We start from the raw sequence: 13,808 nt of genomic DNA on the forward strand, positions 1-13,808 counted from the left end.
ATGGACTTTCCCAACCATTTAAATTTTTCTCTTACAGGTCTAACACTTCTGAAAAACCAATACAACGCCCACCCGGAAGAATATATAAAGCTAAACGAACGGTTCACTGGGTACTTATCCGTACGAAAAACCCTATTGATTTACCTGTTTTTACAAGGAAGTAAATGTGAAAAAAATATTTCTACATCCCATGGACTTTCCCAACCATTTAAATTTTTCTCTTACAGGTCTAACACTTCTGAAAAACCAATACAACGCCCACCCGGAAGAATATATAAAGATAAACGAACCGTTCACTGGGTACTTATCCGTATGAAAATCCCTATCGATTTTCCTGTTTTTACAAGGAAGTAAAATGTGAAAAAATATTTCTACATCCCATGGCCTTTCCCAACCATTTAAATTTTTCTCTTACAGGTCTAACACTTCCGAAAAACCAATACAACGCCCACCCGGAACAATATATAAAGCTAAACGAACCGTTCACTGGGCAATTATCCGTACGAAAAAGCCTATTGATTTACCTGTTTTTACAAGGAAATAAAATGTGAAAAAAATATTTCTACATCCCATGGCCTTTCCCAACCTTTTAAATTTTTCTCTTACAGGTCTAACACTTCCGAAAAACCAATACAACGCCCACCCGGAACAATATATAAAGCTAAACGAACCGTTCACTTGGTACTTATCCGTACGAAAAACCCTATTGATTTACCTGTTTTTACAAGGAAGTAAATGTGAAAAAAATATTTCTACATCCCATGGCCTTTCCCAACCATTTAAATTTTTCTCTTACAGGTCTAACACTTCCAAAAAAGCAAAACAACGCCCACCCGGAACAATATATAAAGCTAAACGAACCGTTCACTGGGCACTTATCCGTACGAAAAACCCTATTGATTTACCTGCTTTTACAAGGAAATAAAATGTGAAAAAAATATTTCTACATCCCATGGCCTTTCCCAACCATTTAAATTTTTCTCTTACAGGTCTAACACTTCCGAAAAACCAATACAACGACCACCCGGAACAATATATAAAGCTAAACGAACCGTTCGCTGGGCACTTATCCGTACGAAAATCCCTATCGATATACCTGTATTTACAAGGAAATAAAATGTGAAAAAAATATTTCTACATCCCATGGCCTTTCCCAACCTTTTAAATTTTTCTCTTACAGGTCTAACACTTCCGAAAAACCAATACAACGACCACCCGGAACAATATATAAAGCTAAACGAACCGTTCACTGGGCACTTATCCGTACGAAAAACCCTATTGATTTACCTGTTTTTACAAGGAAGTAAATGTGAAAAAAATATTTCTACATCCCATGGCCTTTCCCAACCATTTAAATTTTTCTCTTACAGGTCTAACACTTCCGAAAAACCAAAACAACGCCCACCCGGATCAATATATAAAGCTAAACGAACGGTTCACTGGGTACTTATCCGTACGAAAAACCCTATTGATTTACCAGTTTTTACAAGGAAGTAAATGTGAAAAAAATATTTCTACATCCCATGGACTTTCCCAACCATTTAAATTTTTCTCTTACAGGTCTAACACTTCTGAAAAACCAATACAACGCCCACCCGGAAGAATATATAAAGATAAACGAACCGTTCACTGGGTACTTATCCGTATGAAAATCCCTATCGATTTTCCTGTTTTTACAAGGAAGTAAAATGTGAAAAAATATTTCTACATCCCATGGCCTTTCCCAACCATTTAAATTTTTCTCTTACAGGTCTAACACTTCCGAAAAACCAAAACAATGCCCACCCGGAACAATATATAAAGCTAAACGAACCGTTCACTGGGCACTTATCCGTACGAAAAACCCTATTGATTTACCTGTTTTTACAAGGAAATAAAATGTGAAAAAAATATTTCTACATCCCATGGCCTTTCCCAACCATTTAAATTTTTCTCTTACAGGTCTAACACTTCCGAAAAACCAATACAACGCCCACCCGGAACAATATATAAAGCTAAACGAAAGGTTCACTGGGTACTTATCCGTACGAAAAACCCTATTGATTTACCTGTTTTTACAAGGAAGTAAATGTGAAAAAAATATTTCTACATCCCATGGCCTTTCCCAACCATTTAAATTTTTCTCTTACAGGTCTAACACTTCCGAAAAACCAATACAACGCCCACCCGGAAGAATATATAAAGATAAACGAACCGTTCACTGGGTACTTATCCGTATGAAAATCCCTATCGATTTTCCTGTTTTTACAAGGAAGTAAAATGTGAAAAAATATTTCTACATCCCATGGCCTTTCCCAACCATTTAAATTTTTCTCTTACAGGTCTAACACTTCCGAAAAACCAAAACAATGCCCACCCGGAACAATATATAAAGCTAAACGAACCGTTCACTGGGCACTTATCCGTACGAAAAACCCTATTGATTTACCGGTTTTTACAAGGAAATAAAATGTGAAAAAAATATTTCTACATCCCATGGCCTTTCCCAACCATTTAAATTTTTCTCTTACAGGTCTAACACTTCCGAAAAACCAATACAACGACCACCCGGAACAATATATAAAGCTAAACGAACCGTTCACTGGGCACTTATCCGTACGAAAAACCCTATTGATTTACCTGTTTTTACAAGGAAGTAAATGTGAAAAAAATATTTCTACATCCCATGGCCTTTCCCAACCATTTAAATTTTTCTCTTACAGGTCTAACACTTCCGAAAAACCAAAACAACGCCCACCCGGATCAATATATAAAGCTAAACGAACGGTTCACTGGGTACTTATCCGTACGAAAAACCCTATTGATTTACCAGTTTTTACAAGGAAGTAAATGTGAAAAAAATATTTCTACATCCCATGGACTTTCCCAACCATTTAAATTTTTCTCTTACAGGTCTAACACTTCTGAAAAACCAATACAACGCCCACCCGGAAGAATATATAAAGATAAACGAACCGTTCACTGGGTACTTATCCGTATGAAAATCCCTATCGATTTTCCTGTTTTTACAAGGAAGTAAAATGTGAAAAAATATTTCTACATCCCATGGCCTTTCCCAACCATTTAAATTTTTCTCTTACAGGTCTAACACTTCCGAAAAACCAAAACAATGCCCACCCGGAACAATATATAAAGCTAAACGAACCGTTCACTGGGCACTTATCCGTACGAAAAACCCTATTGATTTACCTGTTTTTACAAGGAAATAAAATGTGAAAAAAATATTTCTACATCCCATGGCCTTTCCCAACCATTTAAATTTTTCTCTTACAGGTCTAACACTTCCGAAAAACCAATACAACGCCCACCCGGAACAATATATAAAGCTAAACGAAAGGTTCACTGGGTACTTATCCGTACGAAAAACCCTATTGATTTACCTGTTTTTACAAGGAAGTAAATGTGAAAAAAATATTTCTACATCCCATGGCCTTTCCCAACCATTTAAATTTTTCTCTTACAGGTCTAACACTTCCGAAAAACCAATACAACGCCCACCCGGAAGAATATATAAAGATAAACGAACCGTTCACTGGGTACTTATCCGTATGAAAATCCCTATCGATTTTCCTGTTTTTACAAGGAAGTAAAATGTGAAAAAATATTTCTACATCCCATGGCCTTTCCCAACCATTTAAATTTTTCTCTTACAGGTCTAACACTTCCGAAAAACCAAAACAATGCCCACCCGGAACAATATATAAAGCTAAACGAACCGTTCACTGGGCACTTATCCGTACGAAAAACCCTATTGATTTACCGGTTTTTACAAGGAAATAAAATGTGAAAAAAATATTTCTACATCCCATGGCCTTTCCCAACCATTTAAATTTTTCTCTTACAGGTCTAACACTTCCGAAAAACCAATACAACGCCCACCCGGAACAATATATAAAGCTAAACGAACCGTTCACTGGGCCATTATCCGTACGAAAAAGCCTATTGATTTACCTGTTTTTACAAGGAAATAAAATGTGAAAAAAATATTTCTACATCCCATGGCCTTTCCCAACCATTTAAATTTTTCTCTTACAGGTCTAACACTTCCGAAAAACCAAAACAACGCCCACCCGGAACAATATATAAAGCTAAACGAACCGTTCACTGGGCACTTATCCGTACGAAAAACCCTATTGATTTACCTGTTTTTACAAGGAAATAAAATGTGAAAAAAATATTTCTACATCCCATGGCCTTTCCCAACCTTTTAAATTTTTCTCTTACAGGTCTAACACTTCCGAAAAACCAATACAACGCCCACCCGGAACAATATATAAAGCTAAACGAACGGTTCACTGGGTACTTATCCGTACGAAAAACCCTATCGATTTACCTGTTTTTACAAGGAAGTAAATGTGAAAAAAATATTTCTACATCCCATGGCCTTCCCAACCATTTAAATTTTTCTCTTACAGGTCTAACACTTCCAAAAAAGCAAAACAACGCCCACCCGGAACAATATATAAAGCTAAACGAACCGTTCACTGGGCACTTATCCGTACGAAAAACCCTATTGATTTACCTGCTTTTACAAGGAAATAAAATGTGAAAAAAATATTTCTACATCCCATGGCCTTTCCCAACCATTTAAATTTTTCTCTTACAGGTCTAACACTTCCGAAAAACCAATACAACGACCACCCGGAACAATATATAAAGCTAAACGAACCGTTCGTTGGGCACTTATCCGTACGAAAATCCCTATCGATATACCTGTATTTACAAGGAAATAAAATGTGAAAAAAATATTTCTCCAAACCACGGCCTTTCCCAACCATTTAAATTTTTCTCTTACAGGTCTAACACTTCCGAAAAACCAATACAACGACCACCCGGAACAATATATAAAGCTAAACGAACCGTTCGCTGGGCACTTATCCGTACGAAAATCCCTATCGATATACCTGTATTTACAACGAAATAAAATGTGAAAAAAATATTTCTCCAAACCACGGCCTTTCCCAACCATTTAAATTTTTCTCTTACAGGTCTAACACTTCCGAAAAACCAAAACAATGCCCACCCGGATCGATATATAAAGCTAAACGAACCGTTCACTGGGCACTTATCCGTACGAAAAACCCTATTGATTTACCTGTTTTTACAAGGAAATAAAATGTGAAAAAAATATTTCTACATCCCATGGCCTTTCCCAACCATTTAAATTTTTCTCTTGCAGGTCTAACACTTCCGAAAAACCAATACAACGCCCACCCTGAACAATATATAAAGCTAAACGAACCGTTCGCTGGGTACTTATCCGTACGAAAAACCCTATTGATTTACCTGTTTTTAAACGGAACTAAAATGTGAAAAAAATATTTCTATATCTCATGGCCTTTCCCAACCATTTAAATTTTTCTTTTACAGGTCTAACACTTCCGAAAAACCAATACAACGCCCACCCGGAACAATATATAAAGCTAAACGAACCGTTCACTGGGTACTTATCCGTACGAAAATCCCTATCGATTTTCCTGTTTTTACAAGGAAATAAAATGTGAAAAAAATATTTCTACATCCCATGGCCTTTCCCAACCATTTAAATTTTTCTCTTACAGGTCTAACACTTCCGAAAAACCAAAACAACGCCCACCCGGAACAATATATAAAGCTAAACGAACCGTTCACTGGGCACTTATCCGTACGAAAAACCCTATTGATTTACCTGTTTTTACAAGGAAATAAAATGTGAAAAAAATATTTCTACATCCCATGGCCTTTCCCAACCATTTAAATTTTTCTCTTACAGGTCTAACACTTCCGAAAAACCAAAACAACGCCCACCCGGAACAATATATAAAGCTAAACGAACCGTTCACTGGGCACTTATCCGTACGAAAACCACTATTGATTTACCTGTTTTTACAAGGAAATAAAATGTGAAAAAAATATTTCTACATCCCATGGCCTTTCCCAACCATTTAAATTCTTCTCTTACAGGTCTAACACATCCGAAAAACCAATACAACGCCCACCCGGAACAATATATAAAGCTAAACGAACCGTTCACTGGGTACATATCCGTACGAAAATCCCTATTGATTTTCCTGTTTTTATAAGGAAGTAAAATGTGAAAAAAATATTTCTACATCCCATGGCCTTTCCCAACCATTTAAATTTTTCTCTTACAGGTCTAACACTTCTGAAAAACCAAAACAACGCCCACCCGGAACAATATATAAAGCTAAACGAACCGTTCACTGGGCACTTATCCGTACGAAAACCACTATTGATTTACCTGTTTTTACAAGGAAATAAAATGTGAAAAAAATATTTCTACATCCCATGGCCTTTCCCAACCATTTAAATTCTTCTCTTACAGGTCTAACACATCCGAAAAACCAATACAACGCCCACCCGGAACAATATATAAAGCTAAACGAACCGTTCACTGGGTACATATCCGTACGAAAATCCCTATTGATTTTCCTGTTTTTACAAGGAAGTAAAATGTGAAAAAAATATTTCTACATCCCATGGCCTTTCCCAACCATTTAAATATTTCTCTTACAGGTCTAACACTTCCGAAAAACCAATACCACGCCCACCCGGAACAATATATAAAGCTAAACGAACCGTTCACTGGGTACTTATCCGTACGAAAATCCCTATTGATTTACCTATTTTTAAAAGGAAATAAAATGTGAAAAAAATATTTCTACATCCCATGGCCTTTCCCAACCATTTAAATTTTTCTCTTACAGGTCTAACACTTCCGAAAAACCAATACAACGCCCACCCGGAACAATATATAAAGCTAAACGAACCGTTCACTGGGTACTTATCCGTACGAAAAACCCTATTGATTTACCTGTTTTTACAAGGAAGTAAATGTGAAAAAAATATTTCTACATCCCATGGCCTTTCCCAACCATTTAAATATTTCTCTTACAGGTCTAACACTTCCGAAAAACCAATACAACGCCCTCCCGGAAGAATATATAAAGATAAACGAACCGTTCACTGGGTACTTATCTGTACGAAAATCCCTATCGATTTTCCTGTTTTTACAAGGAAGTAAGATGTGAAAAAAATATTTCTACATCCCATGGACTTTCCCAACCATTTAAATTTTTCTCTTACAGGTCTAACACCTCCGAAAAACCAAAACAACGCCCACCCGGAACAATATATAAAGCTAAACGAACCGTTCACTGGGTACTTATCCGTACGAAAATCCCTATTGATTTACCTGTTTTTACAAGGAAGTAAATGTGAAAAAAATATTTCTACATCCCATGGCCTTTCCCAACCATTTAAATATTTCTCTTACAGGTCTAACACTTCCGAAAAACGAATACAACGCCCACCCGGAAGAATATATAAAGATAAATGAACCGTTCACTGGGTACTTATCTGTACGAAAATCCCTATCGATTTTCCTGTTTTTACAAGGAAGTAAGATGTGAAAAAAATATTTCTACATCCCATGGCCTTTCCCAACCATTTAAATTTTTCTCTTACAGGTCTAACACTTCCGAAAAACCAAAACAACGCCCACCCGGAACAATATATAAAGCTAAACGAACCGTTCACTGGGCACTTATGCGTACGAAAAACCCTATTGATTTACCTGTTTTTACAAGGAAATAAAATGTGAAAAAAATATTTCTACATCCCATGGCCTTTCCCAACCATTTAAATTTTTCTCTTGCAGGTCTAACACTTCCGAAAAACCAATACAACGCCCACCCGGAACAATATATAAAGCTAAACGAACCGTTCACTGGGTACTTATCCGTACGAAAAACCCTATTGATTTACCTGTTTTTAAACGGAACTAAAATGTGAAAAAAATATTTCTATATCTCATGGCCTTTCCCAACCATTTAAATTTTTCTCTTACAGGTCTAACACTTCCGAAAAACCAAAACAACGCCCACCCGGAACAATATATAAAGCTAAACGAACCGTTCACTGGGGACTTATCCGTACGAAAAACCCTATTGATTTACCTGTTTTTACAAGGAAATAAAATGTGAAAAAAATATTTCTACATCCCATGGCCTTTCCCAACCATTTAAATTTTTCTCTTACAGGTCTAACACTTCCGAAAAACCAAAACAATGCCCACCCGGAACAATATATAAAGCTAAACAAACCGTTCACTGGGCACTTATCCGTACGAAAAACCCTATTGATTTACCTGTTTTTACAAGGAAATAAAATGTGAAAAAAATATTTCTACATCCCATGGCCTTTCCCAACCATTTAAATTCTTCTCTTGCAGGTCTAACACATCCGAAAAACCAATACAACGCCCACCTGGAACAATATATAAAGCTAAACGAACCGTTCACTGGGTACATATCCGTACGAAAATCCCTATTGATTTTCCTGTTTTTACAAGGAAGTAAAATGTGAAAAAAATATTTCTACATTCCATGGCCTTTCCCAACCATTTAAATTTTTCTCTTACAGGTCTAACACTTCCGAAAAACCAATACCACGCCCACCCGGAACAATATATAAAGCTAAACGTACCGTTCACTGGGTACTTATCCGTACGAAAATCCCTATTGATTTACCTGTTTTTAAAAGGAAATAAAATGTGAAAAAAATATTTCTACATCCCATGGCCTTTCCCAACCAATTAAATTTTTCTCTTACAGGTCTAACACTTCCGAAAATCCAATGCAACGCCCACCCGGAAGAATATATAAAGATAAACGAACCGTTCACTAGGTACTTATCCGTCCGAAAATCCCTATCGATTTTCCTGTTTTTACAAGGAAGTAAAATGTGAAAAAAATATTTCTACATCCCATGGCCTTTCCCAACCATTTAAATTTTTCTCTTACAGGTCTAACGCTTCCGAAAAACCAAAACAACGCCCACCCGGAACAATATATAAAGCTAAACAAACCGTTCACTGGGGACTTATCCGTACGAAAAACCCTATTGATTTACCTGTTTTTACAAGGAAATAAAATGTGAAAAAAATATTTCTACATCCCATGGCCTTTCCCAACCATTTAAATTTTTCTCTTGCAGGTCTAACACTTCCGAAAAACCAAAACAATGCCCACCCGGAACAATATATAAAGCTAAACGAACCGTTCACTGGGCACTTATCCGTACGAAAAACCCTATTGATTTTCCTGTTTTTACAAGGAAGTAAAATGTGAAAAAAATATTTCTACATCCCATGGCCTTTCCCAACCATTTAATTTTTCTCTTACAGGTCTAACACTTCCGAAAAACCAATACCACGCCCACCCGGCACAATATATTAAGCTAAACGAACCGTTCACTGGGTACATATCCGTACGAAAATCCCTATTGATTTTCCTGTTTTTACAAGGAAGTAAAATGTGAAAAAAATATTTCTACATCCCATGGCCTTTCCCAACCATTTAAATTTTTCTCTTACAGGTCTAACACTTCCGAAAATCCAATACAACGCCCACCCGGAAGAATATATAAAGATAAACGAACCGTTCACTAGGTACTTATCCGTCCGAAAATCCCTATCGATTTTCCTGTTTTTACAAGGAAGTAAAATGTGAAAAAAATATTTCTACATCCCATGGCCTTTCCCAACCATTTAAATTTTTCTCTTACAGGTCTAACACTTCCGAAAAACCAAAACAACGCCCACCCGGAACAATATATAAAGCTAAACGAACCGTTCACTGGGCACTTATCCGTACGAAAAACCCTATTGATTTACCTGTTTTTACAAGGAAATAAAATGTGAAAAAAATATTTCTACATCCCATGGCCTTTCCCAACCATTTAAATTTTTCTCTTACAGGTCTAACACTTCCGAAAAACCAAAACAACGCCCACCCGGAACAATATATAAAGCTAAACGAACGGTTCACTGGGTACTTATCCGTACGAAAAACCCTATTGATTTACCTGTTTTTACAAGGAAGTAAATGTGAAAAAAATATTTCTACATCCCATGGACTTTCCCAACCATTTAAATTTTTCTCTTACAGGTCTAACACTTCTGAAAAACCAATACAACGCCCACCCGGAAGAATATATAAAGATAAACGAACCGTTCACTGGGTACTTATCCGTATGAAAATCCCTATCGATTTTCCTGTTTTTACAAGGAAGTAAAATGTGAAAAAATATTTCTACATCCCATGGCCTTTCCCAACCATTTAAATTTTTTTCTTACAGGTCTAACACTTCCGAAAAACCAAAACAATGCACACCCGGAACAATATATAAAGCTAAACGAACCGTTCACTGGGCACTTATCCGTACGAAAAACCCTATTGATTTACCTGCTTTTACAAGGAAATAAAATGTGAAAAAAATATTTGTACATCCCATGGCCTTTCCCAACCATTTAAATTTTTCTCTTACAGGTCTAACACTTCCGAAAAACCAATACAACGACCACCCGGAACAATATATAAAGCTAAACGAACCTTTCGCTGGGCACTTATCCGTACGAAAATCCCTATCGATATACCTGTATTTACAAGGAAATAAAATGTGAAAAAAATATTTCTCCAAACCACGGCCTTTCCCAACCATTTAAATTTTTCTCTTACAGGTCTAACACTTCCAAAAAAACAAAACAATGCCCACCCGGAACGATATATAACGCTAAACGAACCGTTCACTGGGCACTTATCCGTACGAAAATCACAATTGATTTTCCTGTTTTTACAAGGAAATAAAATGTGAAAAAAATATTTCTACATCCCATGGCCTTTCCCAACCATTTAAATTTTTCTCTTACAGGTCTAACACTTCCGAAAAACCAAAACAACGCCCACCCGGAACAATATATAAAGCTAAACGAACCGTTCACTGGGCACTTATCCGTACGAAAAACCCTATTGATTTACCTGTTTTTACAAGGAAATAAAATGTGAAAAAAATATTTCTACATCCCATGGCCTTTCCCAACCTTTTAAATTTTTCTCTTACAGGTCTAACACTTCCGAAAAACCAATACAACGCCCACCCGGAACAATATATAAAGCTAAACGAAAGGTTCACTGGGTACTTATCCGTACGAAAAACCCTATTGATTTACCTGTTTTTACAAGGAAGTAAATGTGAAAAAAATATTTCTACATCCCATGGCCTTTCCCAACCATTTAAATTTTTCTCTTACAGGTCTAACACTTCCGAAAAACCAATACAACGCCCACCCGGAAGAATATATAAAGATAAACGAACCGTTCACTATGTACTTATCCGTACGAAAATCCCTATTGATTTACCTGTTTTTAAACGGAAGTAAAATGTGAAAAAAATATTTCTACATCCCATGGCCTTTTCCAACCATTTAAATTTTTCTCTTACAGGTCTAACACTTCCGAAAAAGCAAAACAACGCCCACCCGGAACAATATATAAAGCTAAACGAACCGTTCACTGGGCACTTATCCGTACGAAAAACCCTGTTGATTTACCTGCTTTTACAAGGAAATAAAATGTGAAAAAAATATTTCTACATCCCATGGCCTTTCCCAACCATTTAAATTTTTCTCTTACAGGTCTAACACTTCCGAAAAACCAATACAACGACCACCCGGAACAATATATAAAGCTAAACGAACCGTTCGCTGGGCACTTATCCGTACGAAAATCCCTATCGATATACCTGTATTTACAACGAAATAAAATGTGAAAAAAATATTTCTCCAAACCACGGCCTTTCCCAACCATTTAAATTTTTCTCTTACAGGTCTAACACTTCCGAAAAACCAAAACAATGCCCACCCGGATCGATATATAAAGCTAAACGAACCGTTCACTGGGCACTTATCCGTACGAAAAACCCTGTTGATTTACCTGTTTTTACAAGGAAATAAAATGTGAAAAAAATATTTCTACATCCCATGGCCTTTCCCAACCATTTAAATTTTTCTCTTGCAGGTCTAACACTTCCGAAAAACCAATACAACGCCCACCCGGAACAATATATAAAGCTAAACGAACCGTTCACTGGGTACTTATCCGTACGAAAAACCCTATTGATTTACCTGTTTTTAAACGGAACTAAAATGTGAAAAAAATATTTCTATATCTCATGGCCTTTCCCAACCATTTAAATTTTTCTCTTACAGGTCTAACACTTCCGAAAAACCAATACAACGCCCACCCGGAACAATATATAAAGCTAAACGAACCGTTCACTGGGTACTTATCCGTACGAAAATCCCTATCGATTTTCCTGTTTTTACAAGGAAATAAAATGTGAAAAAAATATTTCTACATCCCATGGCCTTTCCCAACCATTTAAATTTTTCTCTTACAGGTCTAACACTTCCGAAAAACCAAAACAACGCCCACCCGGAACAATATATAAAGCTAAACGAACCGTTCACTGGGCACTTATCCGTACGAAAAACCCTATTGATTTACCTGTTTTTACAAGGAAATAAAATGTGAAAAAAATATTTCTACATCCCATGGCCTTTCCCAACCATTTAAATTTTTCTCTTACAGGTCTAACACTTCCGAAAAACCAAAACAATGCCCACCCGGAACAATATATAAAGCTAAACGAACCGTTCACTGGGCACTTATCCGTACGAAAACCACTATTGATTTACCTGTTTTTACAAGGAAATAAAATGTGAAAAAAATATTTCTACATCCCATGGCCTTTCCCAACCATTTAAATTCTTCTCTTACAGGTCTAACACATCCGAAAAACCAATACAATGCCCACCCGGAACAATATATAAAGCTAAACGAACCGTTCACTGGGTACATATCCGTACGAAAATCCCTATTGATTTTCCTGTTTTTACAAGGAAGTAAAATGTGAAAAAAATATTTCTACATCCCATGGCCTTTCCCAACCATTTAAATTTTTCTCTTACAGGTCTAACACTTCCGAAAAACCAATACCACGCCCACCCGGAACAATATATAAAGCTAAACGAACCGTTCACTGGGTACTTATCCGTACGAAAATCCCTATTGATTTACCTGTTTTTAAAAGGAAATAAAATGTGAAAAAAATATTTCTACATCCCATGGCCTTTCCCAACCATTTAAATTTTTCTCTTACAGGTCTAACACTTCCGAAAAACCAATACAACGCCCACCCGGAACAATATATAAAGCTAAACGAACCGTTCACTGGGTACTTATCCGTACGAAAATCCCTATTGATTTACCTGTTTTTACAAGGAAGTAAATGTGAAAAAAATATTTCTACATCCCATGGCCTTTCCCAACCATTTAAATATTTCTCTTACAGGTCTAACACTTCCGAAAAACGAATACAACGCCCACCCGGAAGAATATATAAAGATAAACGAACCGTTCACTGGGTACTTATCTGTACGAAAATCCCTATCGATTTTCCTGTTTTTACAAGGAAGTAAGATGTGAAAAAAATATTTCTACATCCCATGGCCTTTCCCAACCATTTAAATTTTTCTCTTACAGGTCTAACACTTCCGAAAAACCAAAACAACGCCCACCCGGAACAATATATAAAGCTAAACGAACCGTTCACTGGGCACTTATGCGTACGAAAAACCCTATTGATTTACCTGTTTTTACAAGGAAATAAAATGTGAAAAAAATATTTCTACATCCCATGGCCTTTCCCAACCATTTAAATTTTTCTCTTGCAGGTCTAACACTTCCGAAAAACCAATACAACGCCCACCCGGAACAATATATAAAGCTAAACGAACCGTTCACTGGGTACTTATCCGTACGAAAAACCCTATTGATTTACCTGTTTTTAAACGGAACTAAAATGTGAAAAAAATATTTCTATATCTCATGGCCTTTCCCAACCATTTAAATTTTTCTCTTACAGGTCTAACACTTCCGAAAAACCAATACAACGCCCACCCGGAA

The sequence above is a fragment of the Paroedura picta genome, unplaced genomic scaffold (assembly GCF_049243985.1).
Source record: "Paroedura picta isolate Pp20150507F unplaced genomic scaffold, Ppicta_v3.0 Ppicta_v3_sca19, whole genome shotgun sequence".
Lineage (NCBI taxonomy): Eukaryota > Metazoa > Chordata > Lepidosauria > Squamata > Gekkonidae > Paroedura > Paroedura picta.